The 11099-nt window shown below is 34.6% G+C and overlaps 1 long non-coding RNA gene across 1 annotated transcript; it reads left to right on the top strand.

Annotated features, from left to right (window-relative positions):
* The first annotated feature begins 1888 nt into the window (after positions 1-1888).
* Positions 1889-5654, top strand: LOC120072328. Its single transcript, XR_005480416.1, has 4 exons — positions 1889-2459; positions 2555-2624; positions 2764-2833; positions 5429-5654. It is a non-coding gene; the product is annotated as an uncharacterized LOC120072328 (long non-coding RNA).
* Positions 5655-11099: the final 5445 nt, after the last annotated feature.

Below are 11099 nucleotides of genomic sequence, written 5' to 3'. Positions count from 1 at the left end.
AAGCGTGAGATCGCTTCGCATTTGGTTTTTACATTTAAAGAAACAAAATCACAGCAGTCAATACAAAGAATGATGGAGGATAAACATTATATTCAGCATGCTATTGAAGATGGAGAAAAGGAAAAGCGTAGCTCACCTTTGTTGAATCCCAAACTTCTCGAAAAATCCTATTTCTTTGATCACGAACACCTCTTCACGATTAAGGACATCACCGTAAGAATAACCTTGTTACTCTTTAGGATTCCAAGGACTGGATGAGTGGTCTCTAATACTTGGAAGAGGAAGGGTTAGAGAGAAATCAGCGAGAGAGTAGAGAGGATTTTAGTGTGGAGGCTAGGTATTTTTTTGCATAATGAATTCCTTGTCCTAAATGGGCTATAAGAATATATTTATATGGAGAAAGGTTAACCCTTTCTCCAAGTATTTCTTTTCATACCCTTAATGTTAATTAATTAAATAACCCTTATTTAATTAATTGACATACTAATTAAATAACCATATATTAAATCTTATTTAATATATAATTAATTAATTAGTATATAAACATCACATATTTATATGTATCCACCTCTCTAACATTATAATTAATTAATTCTTCATGAATCTAATTCACTTGAATTTAATGTTTGAATCTCATTCAAATATTTCTCTCTTACGTAATTAGGATTACAGATCACATCTATAATTATCCATTATATACCAATCTCATTAATATAAAATTTCCTCAATTAATTTGAACAATTCAAATCATTCATCATTACTATCCTCTAGTGAGCTAACAAGGGAACCTTATGGACCTACAGATTAGAGACTCCAATGATATGAGATTAATTAATTGAACTCTTTAATTAAATTAATTAATATTCATTATCTACCGGTCACTCCATTAAAGACTGATAGTTGCACTCTTCGTACTACATATATATTTCTATGTCCATGGATATAACCAATCAATAATGAGTCGACCCTTTAGAAATCGCTCATAACTATAGCTGGGTCAAATTACCATTTCCCCCCTGTAGTTACATATAACTCTTTAAATACCATCGATTGCTCTAATGAACAAACAGTTTATAGCCTAACTATAAACTAACACCTTTGAGCCAGTGAGAGGTTGAGGTCTCATTGTTCACGACCCGAAATCAGCTATAAAGGAAACATTTTATCTACTTTCCTAAGATCCAGAAGGAGTGAATTCCATCTTGTGTAGTTATGTTCCCAACTCCTTCCTCGAACAAATCTCCAAAATGGTAGGCTTGTTGAGTCGGCTAACATAATCCTCTCTCTTATACATATCAAAGGATTGCTCTTATAAACAGGAGTTCATAACTCACTTAGAATTAAGGTCAAGTCATCTATGGTCATTCTAATGAAATGTAAGTCTCTTCTAGTAACGGTGTTATATAGAGAACTATTCGTTTTGTGGTCCAGTCTTATACAAAATATTTTTATAGAATACCCTCGCTCGCACATCTTCACATGAATGATCAGGATCCGATCATTTGTAGCATTTTACAACAATTGTAACAACTACAAAGTAGGTCATATTCGTAGTGTCACCAAGATAAGGTACCCAGCCTTATCTATCTACTAAAGATCATTTAGGTTATTACTTAAACATAATCCACATGTATGTCAACCACATACACGTTTTAAGTTACATGAAATAAAATTAATTTTTAAGTTAATGTAAAAAATTGAATTTAATTTGGGAAAAATTAGTTTGATTTTGAAATTTGGATTTTAAGAAGAAAAGGAAAGGGTTTTAAAAATATATATTTATATATATTCGTGTATTGAAGGAAAGAATAAAATGAGATAGAATATAATAAAGTACATGGAATAAAATAATATAAAACTAAATAAAATAAATTTTTCTTTCATTTATTTAATTTTTTTCTTAAAAAAAAAAAAAAAAGTCTCTCTCTCCCTTCTTCCCTCACCCAACCTCTTCCTTCTCGTTTTGGTTTTTCTTCACACTGCCAACGCCCACGCAGCCGTTGCCACCGTCCGACGAGCCGAGGCGCCGTCGAGTTCGTCAGATCTGAAGCTGTTCACCGCGTCGCTTCCCTCAGGCGCCGCCCAGCCCTCAGCCGCCAGCCGCGACCATCTGCTCCAACCCAGCCGCGCGTCAGATCTGAAGGCCCCAACCGCGAGCGTCTGTCGCCCACGCTGTTCGCGAGTCTCTAGCTGTTCGATCCGTCAGCGTCGCCTTGGTTTGCGCCGCTTTACCTTTTCTAAGCGCTTCAGTCTGCCCGGCATTGAAGTCCTAGCTGTAAGTCTTCAGCCACCCTACGCTGCCCGTCGGTCCATCTGCTAGTCGCCACTCGTCGCACTAGCACCAGCCTTCAGCCTGATGCCCAGTGGCCCAGTCTCCTTCCCCGCACTAGTGCCGTTCGAGCCAGCCTTCTTTCGCCGCCGACGTGGTTTGGGTTTCGTTGAATTCTGGAATAATTTGGGTAAGAGTTGAGTTTTGGATTTTTCTTTGAGGAGTTTGATTATCCCATTTGGTTTAGGTTTAAATTGTTAACCTCTCTTTATGTTTGGACTATAGAATCAAGAATTGAAAATTTTGAGACATTGCTTTGAAGTTTAAGACCAATTCGATGGAAAAATTGGGTAAGGTTGGTAAGTCTTTGTGAGTTTTGAAAATTAAGATTGGACCAAGCCACGATTTCAGTAAAGTTAAAACTGGAGACCTTAAGTAAATTGGTTAATTGGAAAGGATTCAAGGGATTAATTTAAATATTGGATTTATTATAGGTGTCGCTTCAAGGCTCTGCTTGGCAAGAAAAGGATAAGTTTGCTTGAACTAATTTGGATTTACTTTGAGGTAAGTAATCTTATTACTGGAACTGCCCTAATGCCAGACAATGATAATTATGATTTATAGAGGATCATTAGTTCGCATGATATTCATGTATGCCTTCATTGACTGAGGTTTGAAAGGATTAGAGCTAGGTATTCATAATTATGATTTACTAAGGATATATCGATGGTTTGATGTTTATGTATGCCTTGCTGATATGAGGATTTAAAAGACTAGATGCACATATAGTTGTTTGAATGCTAGCATAATTTGAGTTATTATTATTCTTGGAGATCCTACTGAATCTGCGGGATCAACTTCCAGATCATAATTGCTCTAGTGAATAACTAAATAAAAAAGGATGATGAGATGGATATGTATGTTATAGAATCATGATGATGAGATGTATATGTATGTTATAGGACTAGGACGACGAGATGTATATGTATGTAGTAGAACCATGATGATGAGATGTATATGTATGTTATAGAACCATGATGATGAGATGTATATGTATGTTATGAGACTAGGATGACGAGAGTGTTGGATCGATATGGCAACCCTAGAGGGGGGAGAGAGGATGAATAGGGTTTAATTAAACTTTTTTTCTAAATTAACCCAATTAAACTAATTAATACACTTTTTATAAATAATAAGAAAACTTCAATTTATGCAATAAATAAGATGACAAAAATGTGGTAATTTAATTCTATCAAATTTTAGCAAATAAATAAAAACAAACTAAAACATATAATAAATTGCTTAAATTAATTGCAAAAATAAAAAGGAAAGAGTTAGAGAAGAAGACACCATAATTTTTATAGTGGTTCGGTCAAACTCGACCTACTCCACTCCCCAAGTGTCTCTTGGGAATTTGAATAAAATCTTTCCGACTCTTTCCACGGATTAGAGCCCAACCGTTACACCACCGCTTCTTTTTGTTCTAGAGCAAACCCGATCCTTTTCACGGTTTAGGATCAAATCGTTACAAATGTTTGAATTTTTTAAGAACACAATACAACTCTCACTAGAGTGGATTTACAAGTTTAAGCACTCAATAAGTTTAGCCTCATAATACAATAACACTCTTTCAAGAATAAGATGAAAAGAAAAAAATTGGGAACTTAGAAAGAGCAACAATGGAACTTTTGAGTTTTGGAGGATTATAAAATGTAAAAATTGTTGGTTTTAAAATTTGAAGAGGAAGATGGTTTATATAGAGATGGAAAAATTTTTAGAAACCACAATTAATTTGGACCATTGGATTTTGGTAAAAAAAAATCAATGGTGGAGATTTTAAACTAAACTAGTCGTTAAATACAAACAAAATATAATACTAAATTCATTTTCTTTTGAAGTTCATTTTCTTTTTAAAATTAATCCAAAAAATAATAAAAAATATATCATGTGTCAAAAACTAGTCGTTAGACACAAACACAAAATAATATTAAATTCATTTTCTTTTTAAATTCATTCTTTTTAAAGTCAATTCAAAAATAAAAAAACATACCATGTGTAAAAAAATAGTCGTTAGACACAAACATAAAATAATATTAAATTTATTTTCCTTTTAAATTTCTTTTAAATTTCAATTTTTCTTTATTTTAAATCAATCCAAAAATCAAAAGTCCATCATATGTTAATCTCTTAATGATCCACCATTCAACCAATATGTTGCCACATGTCTACATGCAAATGGTCTGTTATGCCACTTCATCCACCACGATATGTTCTCTATAGACTTGTTTCAGTCATATCGTTTTCGTTTTAGTTCCGATTTGAGTGATTCAAGAGGTGTTGGAATCGTTGTTCCAAGCTCTACGCTATGGACATTATTAAAACACTAATATTTTCAGTAATTAAAAATTGAGTTTATTATCATCAAAATATTTATTAATTAATTAATTTGAGATTAAGGGCTAAAAAGCCAACATAGAGGTATATGTATGTTGTAGGACCATGATGGTGAGATGTATATGTATGTTATAGAACCATGTTATGGTACTTGTAATGTTGGGATCGTGATAGTATCCTCACTGATTAGTTAGATGCTCAATAGAGGTTGTGTGTCCTTAAAGATTCAGTAGAGGTGGTGGTTTCCTTCGGGATCCATCATAGGTTGTGTTTCCTTCGGCATTTACTAGAGGTGATGTTTTTCCTTTGGGATTCACCAGAGGTTGTATGTCCTTCGGGATTCACTAAAGGTGGTGCTTTCCTTCGGGATCCACCAGAGGTTGTGTTTTCTTCGAGATTCACTAGAGGTGGTGCTTTCCTTCGAGATTCACCAGAGGTTGTGTTTCCTTCAGGACTCACTAGAGGTGGTGGTTTCCTTCGGAATTCACCAGAGGTTTTGTTTCCTTCAGAATTCACTAGAGGTGGTGTCTTCTTCGGGGTTCACCAGAGGTTGTGGGTCTTACGGGACTAGAGGTAGTAGGTATACTTAACTACAGTAGGATGAAATTCAGTTATTCATGTATGTATGTGCCCATGAGGACTAGAGAAGTTTATATGTTCCACCAAATGTAGGCATCTAGAGGACATGGATGCCTAACCTGACCCTAGTAATGGGGTTACATACAGAATATTTTATACTCATCCTTTCTCATGTTGTTGTTTCAGGTAAAGGTAGAGATTCACTGGCGATTGACAAGCGGAATTCGTGATCGAGCCACTGGGACAAGCTCTATGCTTCCGCTCATGATATTTAGATTTCTTTTCATGTTTTTGAACTTTCAGTTTTGACGTTTGGAACTTACTATTAAAATTTATTTTAAGATCTATTTATTATCATTTATGATTTATGGGTACCCTATCATTTGTTTTTAATATTTGAATTTAATGAAGGTCTTTTGAATTTACCTTATTTATTTAGCATTATTTCACTATAAAAGGGTGTCGTTTTAAGTTCCATGCATGCATATGTTTAGTAACAGCCTAACTTGAGTCCTAGAGGGTCAGGTCGTTACATACAACATGCTTAATTAAAAGAAACTTAGGGTTTCAGAAACCCTTACCTTTGAAGACTTTCTTCAAGAATTCCTCAATCAAGATACAAACACTACCATGATGGATTCCTCGGTATTCTCAGGTAGAGAACCTAGGAGTGGTGGGCTCTGACTATTTTGGAATGAGAGAATAAAATTTGAGTAGAGAGGAGGAAGAGTTGAGATGGTTCACTAACAACCCAAAATTTACAGAACAACCTCTGTCTTTCTTATAGTCCGTATTTCTGTTTTTCAAAGAAGGAGACTCTCTCCTCTCTTTCAAAAGCCAAAATACAGCAACCACCCACTAACTCCCTCCCTCATTTAAATTAAAATAATAATTAATAATATAATATATTATATATATAATATATATATATTAATTAATGTTATATCAAATATAACATATAATCTATAGTTTAATATTGTTTTATAATCTCTAATAGATTCTTTTCTCTCTCATATGACATTTAATTTAAATCACATTTATATTAAATTTAATAATTATGAATCCAATTCATATTACTAATATTTGAATCATATTCAAATATTTATTTCCTCTCACTAAAGCTATAATGTATCAAATACATTATAATAATTATATCACATATAATTAAAATAACTTAATTATATCATATATAATTAAACCCCTCAATTAATTTGAAAAATTTAAATTAATCCAAAAACTTATTCTCATTTAATCCTATTGAGCTACCAAGGGGACCTCATGGACCTATAGCTTAAAGCTCCAACAGGACATGAATAATTAATCAAACTCTTTAATTAAACTATTCATCATTCGTTAACTGTCGGGCACTACACTAAAGACTGACAGTTGCACTCTTTGCACTACAGATATATTTCTGTGTCCATTTGATATAATCAATCAACAGTACAATGACCCTACACAAATTACTCGTAAGTACAACTGAGTCAAAATTATCGTTTTACCCCTATACTTACATCTAACTCCTTAAGTACCATTGATCCCTCTAATGAACAATAGATCATGGTCTAACTATGACTAAGCTCCTCTCGGGCCAGGAGACAGTGTTGTGCCACATTGTTCAAGCCCCAAAATCAGCCGTTAAATGAGCAATTTATCTACTTACCTCGACCTCAGGGAAGAAGTGAATTCCTTCTTATGTAGTTGTGTTCCCAGTTCTCCAATCACACGAATCCCCAAAATGGTAGGCTTGTTGAGTCGGCGATCTAGCCACTCTCGCCCATACAAATCAAAGGATCACCCTCATAGACTTAGGAGTTTACAACTCACTCAAGATTCAGGTCATGTTACCTATGGTCATCCTGGTGAAATGTAAGTCTCTATTATGAACGATGTTATATAATAAGACTAAACATTTCGTGGTCCAGTCTTATACAAACTTCTTTGTATAGAATATCCATGCTCCCATGTTTATACATGAGTGATCAGGATCAGATCATTTGTAGCACTTTACAACAGTTGTAACTCCTACAAATCGGGTCATACTCGTAGTGTCACCAGGATAAGGTAATCAGCCTTATCCATCTACTATAGACCATTTAGCTTATCACTTAAACATGATCTGCCTATATGTCTCTACATACATGTTTAAACTACAAGATAATATTGGATGTTAGTTTATTAGTTTGTGGTTAATGCAACAAAATGTGGAATAAAATATCATATATTTTATTAAATAAACAATGAGTTTGTTCAAATCATTTACAAATTATAAGATCCTACAAGATTTAGGGCATCAACCCCAACACAATGGACATAGAAATATATCTGTAGTACGAAGAGTGTAACTATCAGTTTTTAGTAGAGTGACCGATAGTTAATGAAAGTTGATTAATTTAATTAAATAGTTTAATTAATTAATCAAGTACCATTGGAGCTTAAAATGGACCTATCGTTATCCCAATTGGAATTAGTGAGAATTGAATTAATTTTAGATTAATTTGAATTGTTCAAATTAATAAAGAAAATTAATTATATGAGATATAATTAATATAATGTATATGATACATTATGATGTAAAGGTTTATTTGAGAGGAAATATATTTGAATATGATTCAAATATTAACTATATGAATGTGATTCAAATAAATACTATAGGTCTTGATATGAATATGATTCATATTAAATACTATAGGTTAAATGAGAGAATATTAAATTATAGGTTATATTATATGTGATATAATATTAACTATAGGTTATATGTTATATTAGATACAATATATGGTTTATTAATATATGATATACATATATTAAGTTGGTTATTATATATATATATATATTTATTTATTTATGTAATTATTTTATTTAATTAAAGATTATTATTTTTAAATAATAATTCATTTATTGGGAGGGAGTTATGCGATAATTTTCCCTAATTCTCTCTTTTGACAAGCGTTAGTGGGATTTTGGAGAAGGGAAATTTTCATTCTCCTTTTTCATCCTTCTCAGTGAGAGGGAATATAGAGTTGTTCCATAAGAAAATCCTTGTGCAATATGCTCTCAAAATTGAATTCCCTTTCTCTACCAAAATTAAACAAAGCCCACAAAACTCTAGTTGGTTCTCTACCTTTCGAGAATACCGAGGTATCCGCATAGTGGTGTCCGGTTAATTGGGTTTTTTTGTTGTGTTCGAGGTGAAGGAAATTGGAAACGAGATTTCCATGAGCAGCAGAACAAGACTATTCCAAATTACAATTATGAATCAAAAAATCATTTACAGTCGACTTCAAATAAACGAGTATGCGAATATTTCCAGAAATTACAGCATGAACAATACAAATGCATAAAGAGACAAACTCTACGCACATCGGCAGCCACACTCCAATGCGCGACTCTGATCGAACAACAGCAACCACGAGCGCTCAATCTATACGACCGTAATACCGCACGAACACTTTGCGCTCGTCCTCAACGATCTTCTCGATCACGAACTCCTCCGCAGCACCACGAACGGCCTCCAAAAAACCTCAACGGTGTTGAGTTGAGTCTGACACCACCAACAAGGCGACCTTGGTATTCTCGATGTGAGAATCCAGAGGGTAGGCTCTGTTTGGACTTGGTATAAGGAAGACAAACGGAGGGAACAACGATCACATACACGACTGGGCAAGTGGGTGAAGGCTAATACATATTGTATAGGTCGATACCTAATCGTTTAGATAAAGCTATGTGATCATCTAGCAAAAGTTATGCGATCGTTTAGCTCTATCGTCTAGCTCGATTTGTCGCCTATAGACTCTATACGATCGTTTACCTTGGGCCAGCAATTGTCTAGCAAAGCTATGCGATCATTTAGCTCGCACCTGCACGATAGTTTAGCTCGCCCAGCCGTTGTTTAGTAAATCCGTATTTACTTGACGACCATCGTGAGTTTCTGTACGCCGAGAGAAAACTCAAAAATCCTTTTCAAACTTTTGTAAAACTTCTTTTCAAAATAGGAAACCACTTTCCTTTTAAACTCACGGTTATCATGATCCAATAAACACCCACTACTTTGGTTATTTAAAAGAAAAAGTATTAATTATCCAATAATTAATATTATTATAAACATAAATCATAACCAACTTATCATACTATATTTATAACCTATAGTTTTAATATTTCATCTCATGAAACATATAAACCATAGTTTCTTTTTCTATTCTATGGTAACTTAATGTAAATCTCATTTACATCAATCCTCCACTAGATGTATCTTATACATCATACCGATTATATCATATATAATCAAAATACCTCTTGTCAATTTGAACATTTCAAATCAACACCAAGAACTTGATCCTCAACAGAATCCTACCAAGGGACCTCATGAACCTGTAGCTCCGTGATGCTTGAATTTTATGAAGTGGAATTATGGATGATATGCGTGATAAATTGCGTTGTGCACTCAAGTTTCCCCAGTGGAATTCAAGTGTAAATTCCCCTGAGTTTCCTGGTAAGTCCAGGGTCGAACACAAGGACTTGTGAAAATAGTTATGTTGGTAATATTTATGAAAACTTTGTGGTAACCAAGTAAATAATAAGTTTTGGTGTGTTATTGCGTTAATGAAAAAAAAGTAAATAAATGTGGTGGATTTGAGAAAGATAGTTGCGTTGATAGATGCAATGAGTATGCGATGAACGAGTTGAGACGGTCTTTTAGCTAGCGTTACTCGGGAATGCGTCAAACCTTGCGATCATGTTACAATCATATACAACAAGTCATTTCCCAATGTAATACGATGCTCCTAAGTCTAGGACGCATGTGTTGAATGCAAAGTGTCCATAGAGCTATCCCTAGGTCTCTACTCTTGTCCTATGCGTTGATGCAAAATGCATGAAAGCAAGGTGACTACATACAATCATACCTTATTGCTAAGATGCACGTGGTGCGTTAATAATAAATAGTGCTCATTCCTAAGCACCATTTCCCCGTTTATGCGTTCTAAGGTTGTATCCAAACCTAGATTCTGACCTGACCTTCCGAAGTCTAGATCCGTCTTAGACTACCCTCAGTATCTCTAATAGACGAATGAAGCATACATAAACAAGAATAATCGCGAGGATGAAGATTCCTTCGTTATGCTAGCTAACTACGTCTCACCCATTCATCTAATTTAGCTACTCATGCTTAAATAAGAGAGAGTGAACAGATATAGAGAAAGATATATCCATTCGTATAACTGAGTTGAATACAAAAGGACAATGGAAAGTAAAGGTAAAGAGTCTAGTAGCAATTTCTTGCTGACACAGGTTTTTTCACTAAATCTCTATTCTGATCTACAAATGTTCCCACTTCCGCAGGCATCGGCCCTCTCTCTGTCTTGGAGCTTCTGGTGCCTTCCCAAGCTTGTCGGAACGATCTACCAGTAACACCTTCTTCCTCGCATTCACCTTAAAATGGAAGAAAACTATGAACAGAGGCGTGAACTTGTAAAGGGATGAAGTAATTGACTGCTTAACCCCTTCTCTGAAGAATGCACTTAGTATTTATAAGACATCAAAAGTGAAAGGCAGCTTCTCTCTCCTGGTTGTACAGATGGGACAACTTTAATTCCCGACTAACGCGCCATTGTCATCGATAAAGCTGGATGTACTTTGTGATCGTTATCGGCTGTCACTTAATTAGGATCCAACTGTTGTCAGCTTTCTATCCCATCGATCTTAATTATCCTTTCACCCGGATGCGCTCACCATGTTGCGCTGACCAAGTTGCGGTGATTCTTCTTGGGGGAATGTTTGCGAGCACGATCAACGTAAACTTCATTCGACCAATATGGTCCTATGATCGCAATCTCTGCATTGTGTTAACGTATATTCT

The sequence above is a fragment of the Benincasa hispida genome, chromosome 1 (assembly GCF_009727055.1).
Source record: "Benincasa hispida cultivar B227 chromosome 1, ASM972705v1, whole genome shotgun sequence".
Classification (NCBI taxonomy): Eukaryota; Viridiplantae; Streptophyta; class Magnoliopsida; order Cucurbitales; family Cucurbitaceae; genus Benincasa; species Benincasa hispida.
Note: the sequence above shows the minus strand (reverse complement) of the source record. Positions and strands in the feature narration are given on the sequence as shown.